At 44.4% G+C, this 27296-nt stretch overlaps 2 protein-coding genes across 6 annotated transcripts in view; one reads left to right on the top strand and one right to left on the bottom strand.

The window, feature by feature from the left end:
- Nucleotides 1-27296, top strand: part of ARFRP1 (ARF related protein 1) — a 301101-nt gene that overhangs the window by 63198 nt on the left and 210607 nt on the right. The gene's annotated exons all lie outside the window — the stretch shown is intronic.
- The window catches only part of LIME1 (Lck interacting transmembrane adaptor 1), a 68355-nt gene that overhangs the window by 31693 nt on the left and 9366 nt on the right, over nt 1-27296 (bottom strand). The window contains exon 2 of one of the 4 annotated variants that reach the window (XM_086932750.1): nt 26349-26446. The exons of the other annotated variants lie outside the window; for them this stretch is intronic. The gene's annotated coding sequence lies outside the window, so the exon portion shown is untranslated. The remainder of the gene's footprint in view (nt 1-26348; nt 26447-27296) is intronic. 4 annotated transcript variants of the gene reach the window in all.

Raw genomic sequence — 27296 nt, 5'->3', positions numbered from 1 at the left:
CTTAAATCATAAGCGGGTTGTGACAGGGCCGTACCAGTGACTGCATTAGTATAAGGATGTTAATCGAGGTAGTAAATTTGACATTTGGAGTCATGTCAGAATTGGATTGTTTGGCGGCATGGAGGGATCGGGGTGGCAGAAGGAGGAAGCCAGATTTCGGGATAAGAGTTTGGAAGAAGCAGTCTTGGAGGGCTAAATCTCCATCGTTTAATTAAAACAAGACCTTTCCGTTATTAAAAATTGAAGTGTGACGAGGGTTATCATGCATAGGGGATGTTGGTAGTTAGGGAGATATCAAAGGTTCTGTGTAGGTAGTTAAACCTATAGTCCTTGTTGTAAGCAAAAAGTAGAAGATCGAATTTGATGGACACAGGACACTTCAGGAGTCCAACAACAATATAAATAATGTATTTTGCCATACATGGTCCTAGATTCAGCATTAGGAAAGTAAACAATTTTATCGCTGGAACCCAGATACATGTTAGAATCACCAGGTATTTTTGTAGAGGGTGATATGATAATTTAAAGGAAACCTGCTGAATTAATACACCAGGCACAGTTATCTATCGGTACACTGCTCCCCCTTTTTGATACACTGACTTATAAGATACCAATTCACTGACATTACTTTCTAGAACTACAAACTGCGAAATGGTTTCTCGACTTGCATTTGGCGAGTTGATAAGTTCAACATTTGATATGGTCACGTATTAAATCCTTGCAGGCTGCTTCTATAACATTTTTTAGATATATATGTCGAACAGATTTGCCATAATGATCGAAATTTTGAGGGTCTTTGATACATGTTGCTCCCTCGCTATTTTAATACGTGCATTTATGACATCAATAAGGTGACTTGGCCTTTTTATATCACAAACACAGTTTTGTTATCGATTATTTAATATGATATAACAACTTGGATATGGCTGGCATTTATCATTTAAATAAGTTGATTAGACCATTTAATATTCTGAATACAGTTCTTATATTAATTGCTTATTATAATCTAGCAGCTAGGATGTGGCCTCTTTTTCACTCAAGATGTTATAACTTCCATTGTTCGTTTTAAACCCATAATAGTGAGCAATAATCATACAGACTAGACTATTTCATGGCTGTAAATATTATAGTTAGATAATTTGGTAATTTCTTGAGGGTTGTATGGGAATAGATTATGTTTTTAAATTTTGTAGTATATTTTTGATTGTATATAATTCTAAATATTTGTTGTGTGATATTTACCAAAGTCCTGAAGAAGTCCCCAATGTATAGGGACAAAACGCATTGGCTGGCAATATATTTTCACTATGAAGTATAAGAAAGATAGATTGTTGAGGCAGTTGGAGTCCAATGATTTCCTTTAGCGAAAGAACTAGTGAATTAAAGAAAAGGGCCACCACAAAAACCACAAAGACTTGCATTTGAAGGAAGAACATTTTATACAGTTGTTCTAGTAAGGTGAATGAGAGCATGAGTTTTATCCAAAAAAAATTACGAGTGTGTACCTATATGTCAAATGTGAATTGTGTAAAATAGCTTCATTGCATTTAAAAGGTGGCGACGGTTTTTTACGTTCAGCAGTAGGTATTACTGTTGGTATCTGGAACTGGAAAAGGGGATCATGTTTTTTGACGCTCAGTGGCAAGTGTTACGGCTATTATGTCCAATACATAGGTAAGTTTTACAATATGTGCCCCAACATATACTCAGGGCCACATGAATTATAAGATTCTCCTGTTGTTGCATTTACCACATAATGATGTATTTATAGCAACTGCCACATAATTTACCATCGTTTGCATAATTTACAAATCTGCATGTTTTGTTTCTTGTCTAAACAGATCAAAAGTTGATAAAAGTGACATGTATAGCAGACCATTCAGCAAGCCGAACTTTCAGTTGTTGATTGCAGTATTCAGGTCTTTTTTTTTTTTGAAACAGATTTTATTGTCTGAACACACATGTTATGCAATGCTCTGCCATCCAGAGTCTACTGCCATCATCTATAAATCAATCATAGCTTTAGCAATTTTAAGAAGGAAAGAGACAATAAAGTAAAAAGGAAAATACAACACCCCCCCCCCCCCCCCCCCCCCCCAAAAAAAAGTCCCACCCCAGTATTCAGGTCTTTAACCGGTAGTAAGTAGTGAGACAAAACAGTTGCCTAGACAGTAATATTCTTTGTTAAAATGAAAATGTAGTTAAACAAACTGCCACAGAATGTGCTACATTATGCAGCACACTTTACCTTTCCTTGCAGCATAAGTTAGTCAGCCCTGTTGATTATGTGGCCTTCTACTGCCGAATAATTTCAGTGGCCCAGCAGGGCCGGCCTTAGGCATGTGCAAGCTGTGCACCTGCACAGGGCCACCAAACCCCAGGGGCCACCACACCAATATATATCCTTAATATATTTATCCTCTGAGGATGGATACATATTTGTGTGGCGGCCCCTGGCAGGGATTTGGCGGCCTCCGGCTCAGTTCCACTTCTAAACACCCTGACCCCCCCCCTCTTTACTGGCCTCCGCGCTCTGCCCCACCCGGACCCCCTCTTCTGGGGCCCCCTACCTACGCTCCCTGCCCAGGGCCACCATGACCCTAGAGCCGCCCCTGGGCCCAGTATAAAGTTTGAGAGAGTGGAGGAAGATGAGGAAGGTAGCCTGCAAGGTTCGGCGTGCCCGCCCTCTCTTAGGAATTTAAAAGAAAAAATACACATCAGGGGCGGCTCTAGGGTCATGGTGGCCCTGGGCAGGGAGCGTAGGTAGGGGGCCCCGGAAGAGGGGGTCCGGGTGGGGCAGAGCGCGGAGGCCAGTAAAGAGGGGGGGGGTCAGGGTGTTTAGAAGTGGAACTGAGCCGGAGGCCGCCAAATCCCTGCCAGGGGCCGCCACACAAATATGTATCCATCCTCAGAGGATAAATATATTAAGGATATATATTGGTGTGGTGGCCCCTGGGGTTTGGTGGCCCTGTGCAGGTGCACAGCTTGCACATGCCTAAGGCCGGCCCTGTACACATGCTGGTGTTTTATTTTAGAACTGCGTGCATTTTGAACCCCGGTCTTAATCCGAACACGTGCTGAGTGTATGGTCAATGGGGGCACCATCCAGAGGCCTGGGTTCTAATCCTTGCCTCCCCCGTTGACCACGTGCGTATTCCTTGAAATACTCTCTGCGCCATAGTTCCCCGACACCCCAAAAGTAGACGGTTTCAAACATGGTTTTATAAATAATGCTGAAGTAGGTCGGGATTGTCGCAGGGCCTGTGGTAAACATTTTGCAGGGCGCTGTTTCCTGTCTGTTTGGTGAGCAGCATGTGCTCAAACCTGCAGATGCAACGAAGCCCTGCAGCTCTGTAGCACCGCCTCGGCGCAGTGCACGCGCTGCGGTCTCACCTCACGCGCCGCCGAGAACAGAGGCAGCGAGCAGAGCTTGGGTGAGGAGAGAGGTGCTCTGGCACGTGCGAAGGGCGGGCTGGATCAGGGGGAGGCCCGACAGACCCTCCACGTGAAGCCAGGGCAGTGTAGGAAAACAGTCAACTGTATGTGCAATCAGTCCTTTAAATAGGAAAAAATAAGTGCAGGTACTCTTACAATGAGCTACAAGTGGGCGGGGCTAAGGAAAAGACATACAAGACACTTCTACTATGTGGCCGATTACTTATATATTCTTAAGTGCGCAATCACAGAAACAATCAGCAAGGGTCACACAAGCATTCCCAGAATGTCCTTTAAAAGGCCTCCCTTGTGACTGGATTCTCTCCCTCTTTCACTCGCTTTTCTCACTCTCACACACACACACAAACATACGCAAACAAGCAGACAAACACCTAGACACAAGACAAAAGACTTTGGTGGGATAAATGCCATTTTACACCCCTTATCGCCCGTGGCTTTCTTAATTGCTGCTGTCAGCGGGATGCCTGGATTCGAGTGTGTGCACACATACACACCATGGTGTGAATGTGATTGACAGCATAGGGCCTGAATGGACCCTGCTCTGTCAAACAGAGCTGGTGGGGAACATGAGCCCTGCCGAATAGTTTAGAGGTGGCTCCGCTTTGGTTACAGAGGTGCTTTGGCTGTCAGACAGCCTCGTTCGTGCTTGTGCACCAAAGCCACAATACGCCTACCTTTGATGAGTACCGGTACTCTCCTTGGCAGCAGAGAAGTGCCCGTACTCAGAGTGATAAAAATGAGAAGTGCCGGTACTCAGTACCGGTGAGTACCGGCACATTTAAAGCACTGTGTGCAATGCAGCCCCGACTTCAGAATTGACACCTTTCAATATGGCGGTGTGCTCTAAACCAGGCATCCTCTGTAGAGATTCGCAGACATACCTTTAATTGGGTAGAACTCGGCAGGTGTGCAGCAGTTTCAATGGGACTGAGATGGCAATTCTCAGACGTTCAAATGGGACAGTTTAGGCATTTGACAGCAATCCAGTTAAACTATTAATGGGACAGTTGTGACGAGGTTCAGCAGGGTAGCTATACTTACAGTGTGACAGTAGTGACTTTTCTTGGCAGGCCTGTTACACTTTCAGTGAAACAGACTTTGACAACTCCATAGCTGCCAAGGTTTCACATTACTTATGTGTGACATTTTCAGAATTTCAGTGTAATTATGAAGAACATTCACTGATTATGAGTTACACTTTCTCACAAGCAAAATCAAGCAATGAAGAGGAGGAAAACTCACAAAGCCGGACTGGGAAAAGAAACCAACCCCCCTGGCAAACTGTTCAGCTGCCACCCCCCTGGGGTGAGGGGGAGTGCAGCTGAGCAGTTTGCTAGGGCCGGTTGCGGCCGATTTTGATATCGGGGGCCGATATTGCCGACCCCGGTAATAAAAACGGTCCCCCAGGGGCCCAAACCCAGCCCCCACCCTAGCCGCCTACCGGGGAAACGTCCGGTGCCCGCTATGGCCAGTCCGGCCCTGAAAACTTATAAATATCAGAAATAACACCCCAGGCCTCGAAAAAATCCTAAAAATGTTGCTAGACCTGGAGGTCTATTGATTTAAATAATCGACACAACCTAATTATAATGCTCTTCACCCATGCACTGGTTTCAAATTGTGTGATCCTGGGCAAGTATTTTAATTCACTGAGACACCATTTTCTTATTTATCACATATGAGAGCACCTTCTAAAACTCGAGTTTAGCACGCCTGCTGTATAGAAAACTCTTCTTTTTGATTTAGGAGACTAAACATTAGCTCAATATAGAATACAAATCTTGCCACATGTAGGATACATATGACTGCAGACTTGCCTCTTAGTTAATTAACTGCATTGTCACAGGGCTGGGGCAGGAATGTTTCTCACATCATGTTTAAAAACTATCACTTTTAATAAATACATAACTAAAGCATAAAGGTGCAGCCAACGGTCCTTTACAATCAGCAGATTTTACATTGAAATGAACACAGACTTTGTCACTGACATGTGGTTTTAAAACTATATAGTGTACAATGTTTAGAAATAAAGGGCTAGATGTACGACCCGCCAATTAGCGAGTCGCAAATTGCGTCGCATTTGCGACTCGCTAATTGTAATGCACAACAGTGTCTCAGAAACTGTTTGCGATTCATAATGGGGTCACAAATTGCATGCCTTATTAATATTAATGAGGCAGCCGCAATTTACAACCCCTTTAGGAATGGCTAGCATTCACTGGGATGGTGGCCTGCTGGGATCAGTAGACCACCTTTTTTAATAAAGCATTTTTTTTTTAAATGCAGCCTGTTTTTCTTAATGGAAAACAGGATGCATTTAAAAAAGAAAATCAAAACTTTTCCGTTTCAATTTTTTAAGGGCAGGCAAGTGGTCTCTGGGACCACTGCCTGAACTTGAAAAATATTTTCCCACATACTCACAAAGGGAAAGGGGTCCCCTGGGGACCCCTTCCCCATTGCAAGTGGTTTACCACCTACTTGAAGTAGGTGGTAAACTGCAAGTGTTTTGCGGCCACAAATGCGTCCACAAACATTAGTACATAGCATGTTGACTCGCTATTAGGAAGGGACGCCCCTTCCTAATAGAGAGAGTCGCAAATGCTATTTTGCGAGTCAGAAAAAATAGAATTTGTACATGCTATTACCTATTTTTGCGGCCGCAAATAGGAGGATCTCCCTATGCGGCAGCGCAAACGGGTCGTACATCTGGCCCAAAGTTTCTGCAAATATTTGTAATTTGCTAATCACTAAGTAAAGTGTTGTGATTTGTTTTTGCTCCAATTTAAATCTTTGTTTGCATCACACTTCTGAATTAAAAAAAAGGTTCTTTCACAATTCCTGATATACTAGTATTATTCATTTACAAGCTGTTTAAATGTTGTATTAGAAAAAAACTGACATTTTATAGCCTTTTGTTTCACAATTATTGTCAGATAGCTCACTTGACAAAAAGCATTTACTGTAATAAGAGAAAGAAAAGTACACACCATTTTCCAGGAACAGATAAGCAAGAATTAGTAAAAAGACAAACTGACATTTGACCTCCGTCCTTGAGCAGTTGGCAAATGTGTGGAGATAAAAACAAGATTTAAAGGCATCTTAATTGCTCATTCACTTTCTGAAGGAACAGAACACCTGTTTCTTCCAGCTTAAGTTTACTCACCAGCACAAACACCTCTTTCTTCCAGCTTAAGTTTACTCACCAGCACGAACGAGTAAGTGCTAAAAATAGCTCGACCTGATGAAATCTCGCTCGCAATTGTGAGTGGGAGAGTGGATTTTTTTAGGCCTGCACCCATTTGAGCAGTGAGAAACTCTAAGAAGATCTTAAAACTGCTGCAAAGCACCAGAAATAGAAGGGCACCTCAGTGCCTGCTCTGTCGGGCCATGAGACACCGCAGGACACGGAGGGGAATGCGTATTGCTGAAAAAAAACAACAGTAAGGTCTCGATATCAGGATCCACATGAGGGCACATTCTGAGAAGTTCTGTGATATACCATCAGTAGGACAGTTCTGAGAATTTCCAGCAGCCCTGCTGCACTTTTACTGGGACAGTGGTGCCAGTTCTAAGAAGTTCTGCAATATACCTTCAGTGGGACAGTTCTGACAATTTTCTGCAGTCCTACCATAATATTAGTTGGACAGTGGCGATAATTCTCAGCAAGGCTGCTACACGTTTAATGGGACAGTATGTCTATTCTCAGCTTGATTACTATACATTTAATGGAACAGTTCCGACAATTCCCAGAAGGCCTCTTAACCCGTTAACCGTTGCGGTAATTCCGCCGCGGTGCGGGCCTTTCCGTGCGCAGGTGGGGCCGCGTTGGCCATTGGCCGACGGCAGCACTGGGGAGGTAGTGTTGCCGTCGGCCAATGGCAGCAATCAAGGGGTTAAACTTTTAAAAGAACAATAGCAAACTTCCTCCTTAGCCCTGCATTATACGTACAGTGGGACAGAAGTGACAAAGCTCAGCAGTCTTGCTATACTTTTAATGGGACAGTTACACAAATTTTAAGCACTACTGCAATACACCTTTTACAGGACATTACTGACAATTCTTAGCAGTTCTACTTTACACCTACAATGGAACAGGGGTGACAATTATCAGCAAAGCTGGTGTAATTTCAACAGAACAGTAGCAACAATTCTCAGCAGGTCTGCTTTATACCTGCAATGGTACAGTGGCAACCATTTTCAGCATTTTTGCTAAATTCCTTAAATTGGACAGTAACAACTAATCTCAGCAGTTATTCTATAACCTTATATTGGATAGTAAGGAGAACTCTCAGCAGTTCTGCCACACTGTTACTGGGACAGTAGCAACAAAGGTCAGCAAGACTGCTTACACTTTCTGCGGGACAGTGGTGAGTGTTCTCAGCAGGTCTGCTATACTTACAGTGGGACAATATTGACAATTCTCTGAATTTCTGCTATATACACTGAATGGGACAGTTCTGACATTTCTCAGCAGTCCAGCCATTTAGTAGGCAGCAGAAACAGTTCTCAGCAATTCTGTTATACCGTAATAGGGACAGTACTGACACTGGTCGCATGACAGCTTTTCGTTTATAGTGTCAGCACTTCTGAGAGGGGCTGCTATACGAGGAACACAGCACTGGGGAAATGACAGAAAGGATTTCTTTCTACTGCAAGATGGGACTGCAGGCTGTTTACTACCAGAGTACCAAGATTACAAAATGTTGACCTCCCAAAATTTTGTGGTCTAAAGATTGACTACCAGACTATGGTGATGGTTCGTACATATATGAAATTATAAGGTACTAGCAGCCCGTCCCGACGTTGTCCGGGTATGAATTGCTGCCGGACAGTAGTATATTGGTTTGTAGGATTTCGTTTTGATAGAATTTCTTATCTATGACAGGCCTGTGGAACGCTCCGATTCACAGTGCACTGCTGATGCACTTAAGAGTGCGCGTTCAGTAGTTTGTGAACTCGAGTTTCCCTACTTTATTTTTCCTTGCAATATTATATAGCACGAACTCGACAACATGGCATGAGCACAATTTACATTACAGAAGAACACATTCATTTGTGGTAGGCACGGGGAGACAAAGCGATTTGCCTGGAATCACAGGATGTTGAGCTGATGCCAAGATTCAAACGTAGCTCCCCAGCTCTAAAGTTCGCAATTCTAGAACTTGTGGCGGGAGGTGTGTCTAAAAGTGTATGTCGGTGCTGGCCATCAATGAGAGAGACCTGTGCATTTTTCAAATGGGTGGTGAAAAAATATGAGTATGTTGCTGGAGATGTGGGCCGCCGTGCCACCAATGTACTTACCGGGGGAGGGTAAACACCCATTATTCTGCAACTTTCTTTCCGCATACCAGCACTTCGCATACTTTCATTACGAAAGTACCATGTCTACGCAATGCCATTATAACGCATGGCATTACATTTTATATGCTTTTACCACGCATACATTCGTTGTAAATGCATGAATGGTAAAAGCATGTTTTTTTTAAATGTTTGGATAAGGTGAGTATGGGTATAGGGGTATATGTTTTGGGGTACTGAGGTATATGTTTTGTGGTGTTTGGGTATTTTAAGGGTTCAGATATAGTTTTGGGTACAGGGGTAGTTTTAGGTTTTAGGTATGGGTTTTGGGGTACAGAGGTATTTTTAGGGTTCATGGCTAGGTTTGGGCTTTGGGGTACAGGGGTATTTTAGGGTTCAGGGGTAGGTTTGGGTTTTGGGGTACAGGGTTATTTTTAGGGTTCAGGGCTAGGTTTGGGTTTTGGGGTACAGGGGTATTTTTAGGGTTCAGGGGTAGGTTTGGGTTTTGGGGTACAGGGGTATTTTAGGGTTCAGGGGTAGGTTTGGGTTTTGGGGTACAGTGGTATTTTTAGGGTTCAGGGCGTGGTTTGGGTTTTGGGGTACAGGGGTATTTTTAGGGTTCAGGGGTAGGTTTGGGGTTTGAGATACAGGGGTATTTATAGGGTTCAGGGCTAGGTTTGGGTTTTGGGGTACAGGGGTATTTTTAGGGTTTAGGGATAGGTTTGGGTTTTGGGGTACTGGGTATATTTATAGGGTTAAGATGGGTTAGTGTTTAAGGGTGTTGGGGTATTTTAAGGAGTAAGGGTGGGTTATGATTATGGGGTGCAGGGGTATTTAAAGCGAGCAGGGTGGGATTAGCACACGATATGAGACATGGCATTAAGGGCGGAACGTACCACACGCCCCCAGCGCTTGTCACGCCCATAGCACAACACAGACACGCCCACGAGGTACTAATTTGCTGGCATGGTTCATTTACCTTTTAAATGTATATGGTGGGTGTCTGCATAGCCTATGTCCTTCTGCTGCAACTGCCCTTTCCAATGCTGTATTGGGTGTTGTGATTGGTGCTGTGGTTCCTGAGATTACCCGCCTCAAAGGTTTGGGCTCTCTCTTTATTATACTAGTATGGACTATACTGAACTCAACAGTCACATTTCTGTACCTTGAAGATATATATGTATGTGCACGGCTTACTTAGTGGAACTGAACAACTAAATGTCACTCATCAAGTGGTGTTCAACATAGGTTTGGAGAAACAGATCGTGACAGATTTTAATAAGCAGTTGGCCAAGTAAATGATTGCCCACTTTCATTCAATACATACAAATTATCTTATGTGGCTATTCTGAAAATCAGTGGATTTGGTCTCCCTTGGTAATGCGAACAAACAAAATGGAATCCACTCAGGGAGTGGTGGTGGTCCCTAAAGTGATGGGGAACACACAGTGTTGTTTAAATGCCCCTCACACACCAACAGGCCCCTTGGTGTCATGCTTCATCATCGGGGCCTTCGCACCCCTCTACGGGATGCGGCGTGCTACGACTCACGGCTACGCAGGAGCACTAAGTAGTGAACTATGTGAGGGGGTGTGTATTCTAAGTGAGTGAAGTGAGGTGAAAAAGTGAGAAAATTAAAAAATACCTGGCACGTAGGAAAAAATAATTTATTACGTCCTCGGCTGGTATTGTTAAAAATGTGCAAAGTGAGGTTGTAGGTATACGAATTAAGGTATTACAACCAAGGTGTCAACATGTTTCGGAGCGCAGGCGCTCCTTCTTCAGGACAAGGATAAGCACGTATCCTCACCTTACTCACATGAGAAATGTCAAAGTGTTTAAAAAGAATTACAAAAATGTGTAATGTACTTAACAATGTTATAAGTCAGTTCAGCTGCGCCCAATAGGCGTTGATGAGAACCTGTGGAGAAAGCATAAAAACACAATGGTTCAAAGACTAAGAAAAGAATGATTTTCCTAGTACACACGGTTATATAATAGAACCCAAAAATGAGGTTCAAAAACCTGTAAGAAAAAACATTCAAAAAGCGAAAGTTTAAAAAGGACGATACACAGATATACACAAACATACAGTCACAATGTCGAAACTCTCCCTGATTCAATGGAAAAAGAACCTAGGGAAAGGATGACAAGATCAGGGCTTACTTCTTGGTCTCAGTCCGATAACCTCATGAGCCTATGCGTAGTATTGGGGGGATCCTTCCACAATGCTCAGTAAAGCAACCTAAAAGGTGTTAAAAAATATGACTCAGTTGTCTTTATGAGCACCAGCCAGTGTAAAGTACGCAGATAGTACTAGTAGTTTTGGCTGTTACTCATGGTTACCGCATAGCCATTTGCCTGCCTTCCCCTCAACGCTGCTCCGATGAAGTGAGCGGTTACGGGTGGCGGTGTGTTATTTATACTCATCTGTTTGCCAATTAGTGAGTAATACTGGCTAATTGAATCAGGAAATCTGCCCATTTAAGGAGTTTTTGGCCTCGAGATCCGGAGTTGCGCGACCCGTTCAGTGTCAGCCGCACATATGATAGTGGCAACAGTAGCAGTAGACTGCGCATGCGTGTCACAGGAAGTGAAAGCGCATGCGTGAAACCCAGACGCTTTTCTGGAAAAACATCTGAAATGATGAAAGATGGTATGATACCTAATCATCTTAAAAGGTTCCATGGAATAGAATCGTTGAGGCCGGTGGTGTCAGTTCCAAGACGGAACACCCACCGTTGCTCTTTTTCGAGGAGTCCTACCTCCGAAGGTAACTGTTCGATCACAGTCCAATGCAGCTCATTGACTCAGTGTTGATGCTCAAGAAAATGGGTTGACATCTTTGTTGTTGACTTCTTGCACCTGATGTTGCTTTTGTGCTCATTGATTCTCACTTTCACTGGTCTCGTTGTCATTCCCACATACTCTTTTGCACATGGACATCTGATCAAGTACACAACATTTTTGCTGTTGCAATTTGTAAATGCACGTTGTTCCCATTTAGTGCCATTTGAAAAAGTGAGACTGTTGCTTTTTTTAGTAAGGTGACAACTGTTACAGTTACCACAAGGGTGGTGACCCTGTACCCCTTGTAGTCTTAGCTGTTTTTCTCTTGCTGGAGGTGGTCTTGTATGGACAAGCATGTCCTTCAAATTCCTACCTCGTCTGTGCGCAAACAAGGGTTTTTCCAGTGCTAAGGTGTCACTTGTGAGTATACGCCAATGTCTGTTGACTAGTTTGGTGACTTGGTTGCTTACTGGGCTGTACGTAGTTACACAAACTGTTCTCTCGGCCTGGTTATCTTTTTCAGGGTTGTCTTCCAAGAGAGCCTCACGGTTGTTGTTTCTTGCTCTCTTCATGGCTTTCTGGATCACCCACTCAGGGTATTTTCTCTGTTTCAGTTTCTGGCTGAGATCCTTAGCTTGACTTTTGTATTTTGCAATATCACTGCAGTTCCGACGAAGGCGAAGGAACTGCCCATAAGGTAGGTTCTCCCTCAGGTGACGTGGATGAAAACTGTCAAACCTGAGGAGACAGTTCCTGGCTGTCGGTTTAAAATGAGTCTCTGTCTTCAGAAAACCAGCCTTGTGGTAAATGTTTAGGTCCAAGAAAACCATGGCATTGTTCAACATTTGTGAGTGAATTTTAGGAATGCGTTTGGTCGTTCCTAAATTGCAAAATACAAAAGTATGAAAATCTGTCACATATGTGGACTTCCAGGACACCTCTGCCTTAGTCCATAATGTGCTTTGACAGAGGGACCTTGTATCACTGGTTTAGCATGCGTCCTGTATCCTTCAACAAGCTTGACATTTATCCGGGGCTCTTTGTGGTAGCTTTTTCTCTTGTGGGAATCCACATGTTCAGTGTTCGAGGTTAGTTTTTTACATATCATTTAAAATAATTTAGGGTTAGCGGAAGCATTAGAGTTATATTCAGGTTATTTAATTTAAATTAATTAAGTGCTAACGCTAACATTGGCTTTAGATTTTAGTTAAGGCTGATTTGTATATAATATCGCAAAATAAAAAAATAGTTGGTTCCTTTAGGATTATTTTTAATCTAATGTAATAAAATGAAAAACTGATGTAGGAAAAGCATTAAAGTAAGGTTAAGGCTAGGTATGAATTGAATTGAATCTATGGTTAGGTTTACCATTATGGTTACTTTAAGGTTAATTCTATAATTTAATATCATTTAACGTAATTGTGATGTCGTCAAGGTACTGGCTTCCTGCAGGACGCGCTGCTGTCGCACTGCTCTTTTAATTACCAGTTTTGTATTTGTTTTACTTTAATTTGGTTCTCCCCTGTTTTTAGGCGCTCTCACTTGGGATTAGTCCCCCGCCCTCTTACCTGCATTTAAAGGAGTTAACGCACCGCAGTTTGGCGGGTCCGGGTCCCGGGGTTGGGTCGGTGGGCGCCATCTTGCCTTGGGCTGTTTAGATTTTGCACGGGCGCCATCTTGGAGCGTCTCTTCGCTCGCTGTGCCATTCGCCTCGCCTACTTAAGGCGGACTTATCATCAGTTACTTGGTCAAGGTACTGGCTTCCTGCAGTACGCGCTGCTGTCGCGCTGCTCTTTTAATTACCAGTTTTGTATTTGTTTTACTTTAATTTGGTTCTCCCCTGTTTTTAGGCGCTCTCACTTGGGATTAGTCCCCCGCCCTCTTACCTGCATTTAAAGGAGTTAACGCACCGCCGTTTGGCGGGTCCGGGTCCAGGGGTTGGGTCGGTGGGCGCCATCTTGCCTTGGGCTGTTTAGGTTTTGCACGGGCGCCATCTTGGAGCGTCTCTTCGCTCGCTGTGCCATTCGCCTCGCCTACTTAAAGTCGTCCTTTCTCGCGCAGCAGGATCGCGCAGTGGGACGCCGTCGCTTAGCCGGAGTCGTGCCTGAGTCCTGCCCGTCTGCGCCCGTCCGCGCCAAGGACGCACCGGGCGCGGCGGCCTTTAGGGACCTAAACATCTTCAGGGCCGGCGACACGGGATTGCGCTATGATTGTCTATTCTGCAGCCACGCTGCGGGTCTTAGGACGTTCTGTCCCGAGATGTTTATATGCACCTATACACCCGCTTTGTGGCCCTCATCAGGGTGCCTGTGGGCAGTGGGCACTGGACCTTCTGGCTAAAATCTGTCAGAAGACTCTACCGGTCACTGCGCGCCGTGGCCGTCAGGCTCCTGCTCTGCGCATCCTGAGCTTCAATGCGAGGTCTCTAGTGCAACACCACCAAGCTGTTAGGGACTTGATGCGTGACGAGGCCCCTGATATTGTGGCTATCACGGAAACCTGGCTGAAGGATGATGACACGGCCATTATTAATTTGGCATTCCCCTCAGATTTCTCGGTCTTCACCTTGAATCGATCGACCAGGGGAGGGGGTACCGCTCTCGCAGTAAGATCCAGTCTCTCTTGCTGTTGGTCCGCCCTTAACGTCGTAGGCTGCGAGAGTGCTACCTTCAAAATTCAGGTCAACCCCCAGTTCTCCCTTTCAGGGATGGTAGTCTATCGCCCCCCGGGTAGCGAAGTGGCATTCAGGGCTGCCTTCCCCGACGCGGTAAGTTCTTTGGCGTTGGGGTGCGCTAACTTCTCTATTTTGGGGGACCTCAATCTCCACTTTGAGAATCAGAATATCCCTACGGTGTGTTGTATCTTAGCCGATCTGGAGGCTCTTCAACTCCAACAAATAGTGCGGCATCCCACACATGTAGGCGGCCATACGTTGGACCCGTTTTTCACGAACCTGACGGAGGCCACAGTAACGGCCGTTACCCCGCTCGGTTGGACAGACCATTCTTTAGTGGCCATTCATGTCCCCTTGCCGGGAATTCCCTCTTCTGCTCCTGTGAGAACGATCTCCACATGGCACTGGAGTAAACTGAGTCTCGAGGACCTTCATCAGGCCCTCGCGGCAGTGCCGTTGGGACCTTTGGAGGACGCGGATGCAGGTTACGACCGGTTCTGCTCCTGGGTCACTGAGGCACTTGATTCCCTGATTCCTGTTTCTACTAGGAAAATCAGTTCCAGAGAGTCAAGCCCCTGGTATGATAGTGCCTTACGCACACTCAAGGGCAGCTGTAGGCGAGCGGAGAGGGATTGGCGGAAGGTGTACGACAGCGGGAAGAAGGCTATGTATCTCGCTGCCGTTAAAGCTTACCACCATGCTATATGTCGGGCCCGGGCAGCTTTTTACGCTGCGGAGTTCGGCAATAGCCTTAATCCATCTAAAACCATCTTCAAAGTGGTAAAGGACCTTGTGGCAAAGCGAGCCTCGGCCATAACAACGAGCTCCATCGCACACTGTGAGGCTCTCGCCCGGTTCTTTTTAGAAAAAGTTCAGAACATCTATTCAACTTTTCCAGACACTAGGCCAACGGCAGGTACTCCTCGTAACTTCGGCAGAGATGTTCTGCTTCATGTGCTACCCCCGTTGTCTCCTGAGGGTTTTACCATCTTGGCGCAGCAGGTAAAATCCGGGTCGCCCGCCGATCCGCTTAAGCCAGCCCTTTTCGGAGATCAGCTGTTTGTGGGTCGTACCTCGGTACTCTCCCTGATTAACATCTCGCTGGCCTCGGGTACGGTTCCAACAAGCTGGAAGCGGGCTGTGGTTTCTCCTATTTTAAAGAAACCCTCTTTGGTCCCGGAAAAGTCGGAAAATTACCGGCCTATTTCCCTGCTCCCCTGGCTGACCAAAGTTGTGGAGGCCCACGTGAACAAGGTTCTTTCCGACCACCTTACTCGTGCCAACATCCTAGACCCCACCCAGAACGGGTTCCGTGCTGGGCACAGCACGGAAACCGCCCTTCTCACCATGGCTGAACATCTTCGCACAGTGATGGATGCAGGACAGACGGCGGCGCTGGTATTATTAGATCTAAGCGCCGCCTTCGATACTGTCTCCCATCCCATCCTGTTGCATCGCCTGGAGGAGATTGGAGTGGGGGGGTCCGCCCTCCAGTGGTTCCAGTCCTTCCTCGATGGTCGTCTCTTCAGCGTTGCGATTCCGCCGTTCCAGTCCAGTTTCCATCCTCTGAAACAGGGAGTGCCGCAGGGATCCTCGCTGAGCCCCACGTTGTTCAACCTTTACGTGAGACCGCTAGCTGAGGTTGTCAGGCAGTGGGGTATGACAATGGTGTCATATGCCGATGACACCCAGCTAGCGGTTACGATCAGCGGGGATGCGGACCAGAATGCTCCCAGGTTTCAGAGTGGACTCAGAGCGGTGGCAAGCTGGATGAAGGCCAACTGCCTCCAGCTCAACGCGAAGAAGACCGAGATCATGATCGTCGGTAGAAGGGCGGATCTCTGGGGGGACAGGTGGTGGCCTTCGGAGCTTGGGCCGGTCCCCCTTCCTGTGACGGAATTCAAGAACTTGGGAGTGTGGATGGATCCCACTCTCAGTTTTGTGGGGCACACGAAGAAAACGGCAGCATGCTGTTTTGGAATTCTCCGGGCTCTGCGACCAGTCCTGAAGTTTTTTGACTCTCATACACGGCAGTTGGTAATCCAGGCGACTGTTATATCGCGCCTGGATTATGCCAGCTCTCTTCTGGTCGGCGCTAACTTGGCCGAAGTCACTCGCCTCCAACGAGTGCAGAATGCTGCCGCCAGAGCTATCGTTGGTCTTCCCAGATCTTGCCCTGTTTCCAGTACTCTGAAAGCGCTGCACTGGCTCCCGGTCAGAGCAAGAATCCACTTCAAAGTGCTATGCTTGGCCTTTAAGATCCTAAAAGGCACGGCCCCTCAAACTCTTACGGGTCTTCTGTCCTGGTACGTCCCCACTCGACATCTGAGATCCTTGGGCCAAGCTCTTTCCATCACTCCGCGATACAAGCTGTGCCGTATCGGTGGTCGTTCCTTCCGGGTCAAAGCGGCCGAACTCTGGAACTCTCTCCCGGTGGAGATTCGGCTGCTGGAAGACCTTCTTTCTTTCCGCAAGGCGATAAAAACTTTCCTGTTTTAACCTTGATTTCTCCTTTTAGCTGTTGTGTTCCCTGTGGTTGTTGCGTGTTACCTTGACATGCGCCGGGACGCCCCTTGGCTGGGGCAGCTGTGCGCAGTACAAATCCACGTAACATAACATAACATTTTATGTTGAACTTGGGTTAGGGCTAGCATTATCTTTACTAATTTAATATAACATTAGATAATTCAACATAATGTCATTTTTTTCAGTTTAGATTTAGGAAAAGGTTAACATTGATTATTTAACTGGAAAACTTTAAATAAATATAGCGTAAGAGATAATATTAGGTAAAGTGTTAGGGTCGATGTAGGGATGATAAAATGAGTATGAGTCAGTGTCAAATTATATTTAAATCTGAACTTCTTCACTGTAGTGATAATCAAGGTAGTGGCTCGATTGTATTGATTGGTCGAGGCAGTAGTAATGCAACCCCTGGGGAGTTATGCTCTGTAGCCCAGGCTCCTTACGTTATTTGCTTCGCCTCCTCAGGACTTACGTATCCAGATGCCCACCCAGAGATTCTGCAGTTCCGCAACCTTGACATCCCAGGAACATTGCATGATGATAAAACCTTGCCCCCTTATCCCTGCGATGGCAGGGCAGAACAATCTCTGCACCATGTTATGGTTTTTCTTGGTTTTAATTATGTCTTCCAGCTGTGTCTTAAACCCTTATTGAAAAAGCTAGTTTTCCAGAATTGTAGGCGGCTATAACTTATCTCCAAATGCTAAATAGCCCTGAAATGTGTTTTAATGTATTTTATTTTATTAAGATAATAACAACAATAGAATTGGTAATTCTAAATAGAATAAGAATTGATAGCAACAGAGAAAAAAATACTTTTAAAAAGAACCCTCACTCACCTACCTAGTTGGTGACATGCTTCATCATGGGGTCCCCACCCGAGCGGCCTAATGCCTCTTGGGTGTGCTACGACGACTGATTACAGCGGAGCACGTTTAGTTGTGCAAGGTAAGTGAATAGTGAGGAAGTGGTTTAAGATTTCCTTTATTATTCCCTGAAACTTTATATTGGAATGATAACGCAAGATTAAAACAAAAGAGGATGTTGTTTCAATTGGCCATTGATATCCACAGGTGTATTAAGTGACAAAGTCAGGTCTATGGTCCAGATGTAGGTAATTCCTATTTACCTACTCTTAAATACTGAATTTTACCGATTCGGTATTTAAGAGTAGGTAAATAGGAAGGGGGCAGATGTAGGTAAATCTCATTTTAGAATTACCGAATCTGTAAGATTCGGTATTTACCAATTCGGTAAATACCGAATCGGTATTTCCTATTGATTCCTATGGGCCTTCAAGCCCATAGGAATCAATGGGAAATACCGATTCGGTATTTACCGAATCTGTAAATACTGAATCCTGCAACGGTGCAAGGGGTGTCACTTTGACACCCTCTAGCACCCCAATTACATGCTTGTGTGCCATATGGCACACATACATGCCCTAAGGGCATGTCTGTGTGTGACATGGCACAGGTGTGCATGCACAGATGTGCATGCACACCTGAATTCGGTATTTTACCACACAATAGGATTGTGTGGTAAAATACCGACTCTTAAGGGCCTGTGGCACTGAAAACTGTGCCACCTACATTTGGAATTACAGAATCGGTATATTTACTGATTCGGTAAATTACCGAATCGGTAATTTTACCGAATCGGTAAATATACCGATTCTGTAATTTTCAGCCCCCTACACAGCAAAACCCAATTACCGGTCGGTAACAGCCGAAATCGGCCGTTACCGACCGGTATTTGGGCTCCTACATCTGGCCCCAAATGTTTCTGCCTCTGGGTACAGAAATGCAAGGTTTTATTCAGGACCAGTAGTGACACAAGAGGTATACACTCACTAAGGTGCACCCGTCACTGTGTCATAGATTGAAACGCAAACTTAGGGTTCAGCTCTCAGCATTCCCTGAAAGGAATGGTATTAAATATGGGACGTTAATTAGTCATACCCCATGGTTCCCGTCGGGGAACGCTGGCTATAGTCAATCGTAGGCGTCTTTAACTTATCTCCAAATGCTAAATAGCCCTAAAAAATTTGTTTTAATGTATGTTGTTTTGTTAAGATGTGCAGCAGAAAAGCAACGGAGGGGAGATAATAAGGTAGTTAAGCTGTCCCCTGGTTAGATGCATTATCGATTTTAGCTAAATTGAATGAACTGAGAATGAAAATTATGATATTGGGCCCGATGTAGGTAAATCCCATTTACCGAATTTGAAATACCGAATTTTACCGATTCGGTATTTCAAAATCGGTAAATGGGATGTAGGTCCCAACATCTGGAATCGTTATCGATTCCTTACAAATTCGGTATTTACCGATTCAGTAAATACCGAATCGGTATTTGCTATTGAATCCTATGGGCCTTTGAAGCCCATAGGATTAAAGTCAAATACCGAATCGGTATTTACCGAATCGGTAAATACCGAATTTGGCAAGGGTGCAGGGGGTGTCACTTTGACACCCTCTAGCACCCCCAAAACGGGCATGTGTGCAATGTGGCACACAGACATGCCCTAAGGGCACGTCTGTCTGTCACATGGCACATGTGTACCGAAAATGTGCCCCTACATCTCGATAGCCCTTTACCGATCGGAAACGGCCGAAAATCGGTATTTTCGGCCGATTCCGATCGGTAAAGGGCTACCTACATCGGGCCCCTTGTGTTTTTATTTCAATGTTTTATTGTATTGTTTTCATCTTGTGCTTTTATGGTCTTTTTTAAGATCGAATAAAGATGATATTGATTGATTGACTGATTGAGAAAACTTTGCTTTCTTGCTTGATGTTTAGTGCTTCTGTGTTATTTACTGTGTTCAATTAATACATACTCGTGTCAGGGATGTAGCATGGATGCAATGGGCCCTAATGCAAGCATAGAAAGCGGATCCCCATGCGCCCTCTTGGGTAGCCCTCACTGTCTCCTGGGCCCTTGACCGTGGCTTGAAAATCTCTTTTCATGAACATAGGAAACTACAATGTAGAGAGACTTGTGTATTGTGAAGAAAATCATCGGAAGATGTCTGAGAGACAGATTAGGAGGCAGTGCTCAAGATTTGTATCTTAGGAGGCATGGGCTTCCTTAAAGCTCATTTACATCACAGGTTGCTGTAGGCATCCACCGCACCTCCCTGACCTTCAAGGCATTGTTCCACCATAGACAATTACGCCCTGTATCTTGGTGTTATGGTACTTGGTCTTTGACCAAAAGAAATCCCCTCTGGACTTGGAGCAAGAGATAACAAACAGATCAAGTGTGCACATTTTTTTTTATAGGAAGTGAGCAACTAAAAAAGAGTATTTGAAAAAGTCTACCTATGAACAATAAAGGGTGGTACGAGTTATGGAACACCATTGTAAAACCGGCCCCACAGGAGATCCATTAGGTGTTACTATAGGTGGAGAAATGGGAAGATATATGTGGGATGCCTAGTTTCCTAACCTTAGTTACTGAAAGTGCATTTAAGTACTAGGCCTTTGTGATACATTTTTTGAAGTGGCAAAGCATTAAATTTCTGTATCCGTGGAATTTCCCACAGATTGTGGTGATAGTGTTTTGTGATGGTTTGTGCAATGGTGGGAAAGACCGAGGGAGACAAAATTCTGTAAAATTACACATACTCCACCTGATGTAATAAATTTACAAAATGTGGGGAATCCAACCCTCAGGTAAAATGTTGCATATTTTGCGTTTCACTGGATTGGGTCCCCCGCGCTACTGACCACTTTGTGATAAGTGTGCGTGTATAAAACGACGTTTTGACACCACTGGTACATGATGCACACTCTGTGTCCTGACACAACCTTTATTTTCTGAAATGCTATTGTTTGTGCGGTTCTGTGTGTTTGCAATTTCAAAGTCCTCCAAGATGGCCGAATGTCTGCTCCATACAAACCATGTAAAATAAAATGACATTGTGCTTAGCACCACTTTGCTACCCCCACTAAAAACAGAGGCATCTACGCAGTCTCGCTTTTAATGCGTCTTTGCAGATATCATCATACGCCCATCTTCCGCAGGAAATGAGAGAAGTTTCTGTTTTTCGTTTCCAGCCACAACACTCACTGAGTTATTTGGAGCTTCCACAACTCTCCTCTAGTGTGGTGGACCTAGATTTGTTTCATTGAGAGGTTTTTGCAGCAGGCGGTTCATGTTTCAGTCTTTCCTGCCAAGTTGCCTTATAAGTTAATTAGATAATCACAACAGAGGCTTGGTCAGATGGGTCTCAGGAAGGTCTGGTAGGCCAAAGTGCGAACGTATGCAATCACAGAAAGGGCCACCACCAAGGCGGTTTGCCAGCTGAAAGCATGCATGAGTGAATTCATATTTGCAGTATGATCATTGACAGTTTTGTAACTTTAATTAGCTATCAGATGCATAACTAATATCTTAAACCTAGTGCTTAGTATGTAAAAATGTTTTTTTTAAAGTACATGGTCCAAACTTTGGTTCATTAGCCAACAGCCAGCATTATCAAAAGTAAGGGAGTCGAATACCAAAGATGCGTAGTCTTGATTCCACCTCACAGATCGATCTCACAGAGGAGTGCAGAGACGTAGAGTTCATCAAGGGAATTGTGCCAGTGGCCCCCATATTATCGGGTTCTCACAGGAAACAGAGGCTCAGTTACATGAAATCAGAGACTAACCAATAACTACATTCATTAATTTACAGCCCTGAGAAAGCCTCAGGCTTGCATGCCATTAAAGGAGGCGAAACACGTTTTGGCTGTATAAAGTTACCTGAAGGACATTAACAAGTCAAAGCATTTTTGGGAAATAAAAATATATAAGACAACTCTTGTTCTGTTTCCAAAGAGACACCCTTATTATACTAACATTGGAGTCATAAGATAGTGCATTAATGTTTCCATATATTTGGACTTCTTGGTCAACATTAACCTGGGGTTTTGATACACTCATTATAGCACATTGATTCCACCTCATGCCTCTTTAATTCATCCAAAATCTGTATGATGTATATGTATTTATGGATTTGTTTGGTGGGAGGCACTTACAGAATGGGTAACCCCCCCGTCCAGTATTGCAATTAAGGAACATTGGTCACCAGGACCCCGAGATGACAATATAGAAGTATAGGACCATATTACACCGGTTTGAAAAAGCTTTTTTTCCTTCAAATCGCAGCTAACAATGTGTGCCTCTAACAGGAGTTAGAATGTTTGTTTTGTTTACCTTTCATTAATGAATGTTAATAAAAACAATGGTCATTGGTGACAGCGCCAGAGACTAAATGGGATTCAGCATCACATGATACAGCCAAAGGTTACAAATGTCATTCTCATCACATCTTTGCATTTCCTAACTTTGTGCACAGAAAGTGAAACTGCACTAACCATCTCAGGCTCCAAGTTCAAACTAAGACGTAGCGTGCTTATCTGCCTTTGACCTCCATGCCAGCAACCGTTAGTAGGCAAATGAACAATCCTAATTTTCAAAAGTTATTTTTCTGTCTTTTTTTTTTTTTACAAAATGTAGTTATGCTTCTATTATCCCATTACCATGATTTTCTGACAATACTTCAAGAGCAGAATTATTGTAGATGGTTTCAAATTCTATTTAAAGTTAGTGCTAAGATTTTTCTGTTTTGTATGCCCTCTAAATTTAGTTTTGATAATCCTGTGTTTTTAAAGTAGGTCACATATTCAAAGTAGCCCCACAGCCTTTTCACTTTCCCTTTCATAATGTCAATAACATTCGCACTCTTTGACATAATTGCATCAACACTAAGATTATGCTTTCAGTACTTCTTTGCTATAATCAGGGCAACAAATCATTTTACTCTATTAGGGCTAGTTTTACAGTGACTTTGGTGGGTCATTAATTGGCTCTTTAGTTCGACATTTGACTTATTTAAAAAGTGTAGTAACATTGGCATAGAGCCATGGGTCTCCTACCCTATTTAGGACCCTCGGAGACAATGAAGGGACAAAGATGAGATAGAGATAATTTATTGTATTTGATTAATTAAAACCATTACAAAAATACTCATTAAAAATACATACTTCCTAAGACAAGAGAAGTACTGTTCTAGAAGCTTAAAGGTCTATTGTGAAAGCGCAATGCTCAGCTTCTTCTCAAGGAGTTCAAAAGTCTGTGTTAAAAGATTCCAATTGAGTAAGTTAAAGCTTTTTTATGCGGGTTTTGATTTGAACAGGGCACAGCACTCCCATGCTTGGATTCTACTAGTCACAGTAATTTCAGTAGCTTCCCATTTAGCTGTGGGTCCTTGGAGTCGAAGCATGCAATTGCGACCTTTCTCCGAGTTTGAATCCCTCGTTCGTTAAAGTGCACTTTGAGTAATCCTACCCTTACCTCCTTTAATTTAGAGCAGGAGCAGATAAGGTGTTTAAGTCCTCAGACCGTTCCCACATAGTCTGCATGTGTTGCCATATTTCTCCCTGAACCAGGGTGGGAGGTGTGGATTGGCTGGCTGGAATCCTAGCCTATATATTAAGAATTATTCTTTGGTCTTCCTGGAATACCCCAAATTGAAGTATGCCTGAGACCCAAGTGATTTGTAGCCATTCAGTGTCTTCCATGTATGGCTCCTGCGGGCAAAGGCAGCTTTGTATTCAACAAGAAAGATTTTCTTGATGACCTTTTTTACTGCTTCGTTAAGGACCAAATAGGTAGTTTGAGTTTCCCATAGGTTTACTAGCACGGTAGTGGCAACTGAGTCCTGGGGGCAAAGATGAAGTTCAAGAAAACTGGCAGTCACAAAAAACTCTTGGCCAATTCCCAACAATACCAATTTTGACCACGTAATTCCACATTCTACCATGTCGAATACAACCACAAAGTCAATAAAGCAGCTGTGAAGGGAACCCTGAGTTTCATCGTGGACGTCCAGGCCAAATAGAGCAAAAGTGAGAATTCATTAGGGTTATGCTGCAGTTTCTGTTGTAAATGCCTTGTCATGTCTGCGTAACAGCTTTAGCTATCTGCTACACCTCTTGTCAATAACACAGAGTTGACTTTTGCACAGCCCCTTCCACCCATTGGTCGCTTTGAGTCAGCCCCCTACTGCCACTGCTTTGCACTAAAATTAGTTTTTCTGTCTCATGGTCCTGCTATTCCTAGAGAGTGGTTTAATTTCTATGTACTGCCTTAGCTGTGCACAGAGTGGATTGAACGAAGGTCGGGTGGCATATAGCCTGGTTGCATTCCGGGCCCTACAGTAAATTCTTGCTATGCATGGCGGATGGTGAAGTGGCCATGTTCATTGGTGAGGTGATATATGATGTCATCCCTACGCCAATGACACCCAGCTGATCATCTCCCTTACCGAAGACCCCCATACCACCAAAGCCAACCTCCACAGAGGAATGAAGGCCGTCGCAGAATGGATGAAGGACAGCAGGCTGAAGCTGAATTCAGACAAGACGGAGGTCCTCATCCTCGGCCCCAACCCCTCAGCCTGGGACGACTCCTGGTGGCCAACATCGCTAGGAACAGCCCCAGAACCCACTGACCACGCACGCAACCTGGGGATCATCCTCGACTCCGCCTTCTCCATGACCAAGCAGGTCAACGCCGCCTCCGCTTCCTGCTTCAACACCCTCCGCAGGATCTTCAAATGGATCCCCTCCGACACGAAAAAACCGTCACCCAGGCCCTCGTCACCAGCAGACTAGACTACGGGAACGCCCTCTATGCAAGAACAACAACCAAGCTCCTGAGACGGCTACAACGCATCCAGAACACCTCGGCACGACTGATCCTCGACGTCCCCCGACGCTGCCACATCACACCCCACCTGAGAGGCCTGCATTGGCTACCCGTCAACAAGAGGATCACCTTCAAACTCCTCATCCACGCACACAAAGCCCTACACAACGCCGGACCAGCATACCTCAACAACTGACTCAGCTTCTACACTCCCACCCGCAGCCTCCGCTCCGCCAACCTCGCCCTCACCACAGTTCCACGCATCCGGAAAACCACCACCGGCGGAAGATCCTTCTCCTACCTCACCGCCAAGACCTGGAACACTCTCCCTACCAGCCTACGACAGACCCAGGACCTGCTGGCCTTCAGAAGACGTCTCAAGACCTGGCTCTTCGATCAGTAGCAGCCCCCTCCCCCCACAGCGCCTTGAGACCCTCACAGGTATGTAGCGCGCTTTACAAATGATATGATTTGATTGATTGATTGATTGATCAGTGATCTTATTTTGGATCTGTGACATTGTGAATGTGGCCATGGGCAGTAGACTGGGCCATGACTTGGGATGGATGTCATTTAGGGGTCACAGCTGCGACCCCTGGCTTGCCCTGTGCGACCCCTGACCTCAGAAGTGGCAAAGTCAGTGCCAGGAACACAGGGGTACTCGTCCTTAAACTTAAATGGAAAAATGTTCGTCTTTATTTTACTTCCATCTTATCCATAACTTTACTAAAACTTTTTTTCCAATGAATATATATTATACATTTAGAACAAATATTAATTTCTTAACATAACTTTGCCAACATTTGGAGTACATTTCATTCCTCAGAACATATATAGATATTAGACATCAAACATACATTAGAGGATATGTTGCGAGCGAATCTCAATCAAATCATACAGTCAATGTCCTCCATTATGAAGGGAAAAGTTTCTATCTCAGGTTCCCAAACCTAGAAATATAGGCTCCACCTACCCCTGTACAAAAAATGGGAAGTTCATGAACCAACCTGTAAATGCTGCAAAGAACCAGATCACAGCCTTCCCGGTGGCCAACCATCCATCCTTCCAAGCAGGGTTTATCTGGCAAGCAACCTCCAGGTCCATTCACACCAAAACAACAGCATACTAACTGACTCTACAAGGACGCACTCGATCGCATTACAGGTATGATTACGCTTCTTGTTCTTCACAGCCACTTACTAACCACTAACCAGAGCACAAACATTTTATCCATTCCCAAATCAAATCAAGTTTGCCGACAAATTGTAACTGAATCACTTGCATGAAATGATAAAATGCCTTCAAACAACTCTCCATCCCTTGTCCACAAGCACTCACCTCCCAAGGACTGCTCTCCCACCCCACCCCACTTCCCAGCTGCAGCTCAATGTGTACACTGACTCCTTGCAGTCTAACAAGCACAGCATCCCCAGTGCTACTGGGCATTTATCCATGCACATCATTATTTCACCCCCACGCCTGAATCCCCTGATCAGGGATCCCAAAGCACATCCTATTATCCCAATCTTCTGAGCTAGGCCTTCTAAACGTAAACCATCACCAGTCTGCCCAAGTGAAGTCAGTAAAATTCTATCCTTTTAATCTATCTGCTACATATCACACCAAAGCTACCCCCAGATGGTAGGTCTGTGGTGTCTAATTCAACTTCTAGATATACCATCATCCAGAACCTTGACTATGGACCTATTGTAGTCATGGAAACCTCATCTCAATCCCCCTCCCTACCTCACCACTAGAATACAGCATCTTCCACTGCGATAGAACAGAGAACAATAGCGAGTGGGTTGCTTTAATCTGAAATACCCTGGATGCTGGCGTGTTCCAATGTTTCACTGTGGAGATCACCAAAGCCAATGAGGCTGAATCTCCTCTACTGCTCACCTTTATAGAATATCGAGTTATCAATGGCGTTCTTTGATCGTAGAACTGGTAAACATCTCCTTGCTTGATCAGATTTTCCTGGAAGACTTCACACTCCACTGGGAAAAAGAAGAAGACACCCACACATTGCTCCTCAAATCCTTTCGGTTGGACAACAGCCTACTACAACATTGCACATTCCTTACCCAAGTGTGCCTGAGTTTCAAACATAAACACCGCATATAAATCTCCAACCCTCTCATACCAGACTAGTCAGATCTCTTTCTTCATTACTTTCAAAATATTGACCTTCATAAAATGTCCTCATGCTAAATCTGAGATGGGGGGTAATCAAATCTAGAGTTTTGAAACACCCGACAATAGCTATTGGCCTTTGAGTGAAAGAGCATCGGCCTGTCCTTTCCGGGTACATAATCCACCAGAACACAACATTTCATATACCATAACACATAAATACAGGAATATTCCATAGTGTCTTATATGGAGTCTATCGCTGTACCCACCCCAGGGTAGAACAGGCAACGGCCAATCTTTGTAGACGCGATTGTTCAAATCTTTGGAATTGCTCTTCTTTTTCACGGGTTATTTAACATTTTTATTATGCTGGCAATCAGAAAAATAAATTAAAACATATACATTTATTTATTTATGCGTTTTTATATAGCGCAGACTTTACCCGAAGGTGTCAGAGCGCTTCACAAAAGGAACAGTAATGGTACAGGAGGAGAAACTTACAAGTGAACAAATTACAGCAGCAAACATTAAGTTACACGAGGCAAAAGTGACAAATGTGAGCAAACAATATACAAGAGGTAGCAAACGGTACATTATAGGAGGAAAAAGTGACATGTGTGCAGGTTACAAAGGTGTACAAAGTACAAGTAGTGGTATAATACTGCAATAAATGGCAGACACTCAAACACAAGAACAAACGTTACGTAGGCAATG

The sequence above is a fragment of the Lissotriton vulgaris genome, chromosome 7, assembly GCF_964263255.1.
Source record: "Lissotriton vulgaris chromosome 7, aLisVul1.2, whole genome shotgun sequence".
Taxonomy (NCBI): domain Eukaryota; kingdom Metazoa; phylum Chordata; class Amphibia; order Caudata; family Salamandridae; genus Lissotriton; species Lissotriton vulgaris.
The sequence above is the reverse complement of the archived record's forward strand: the minus strand, read 5'-3'. Positions and strand labels throughout refer to the sequence as shown.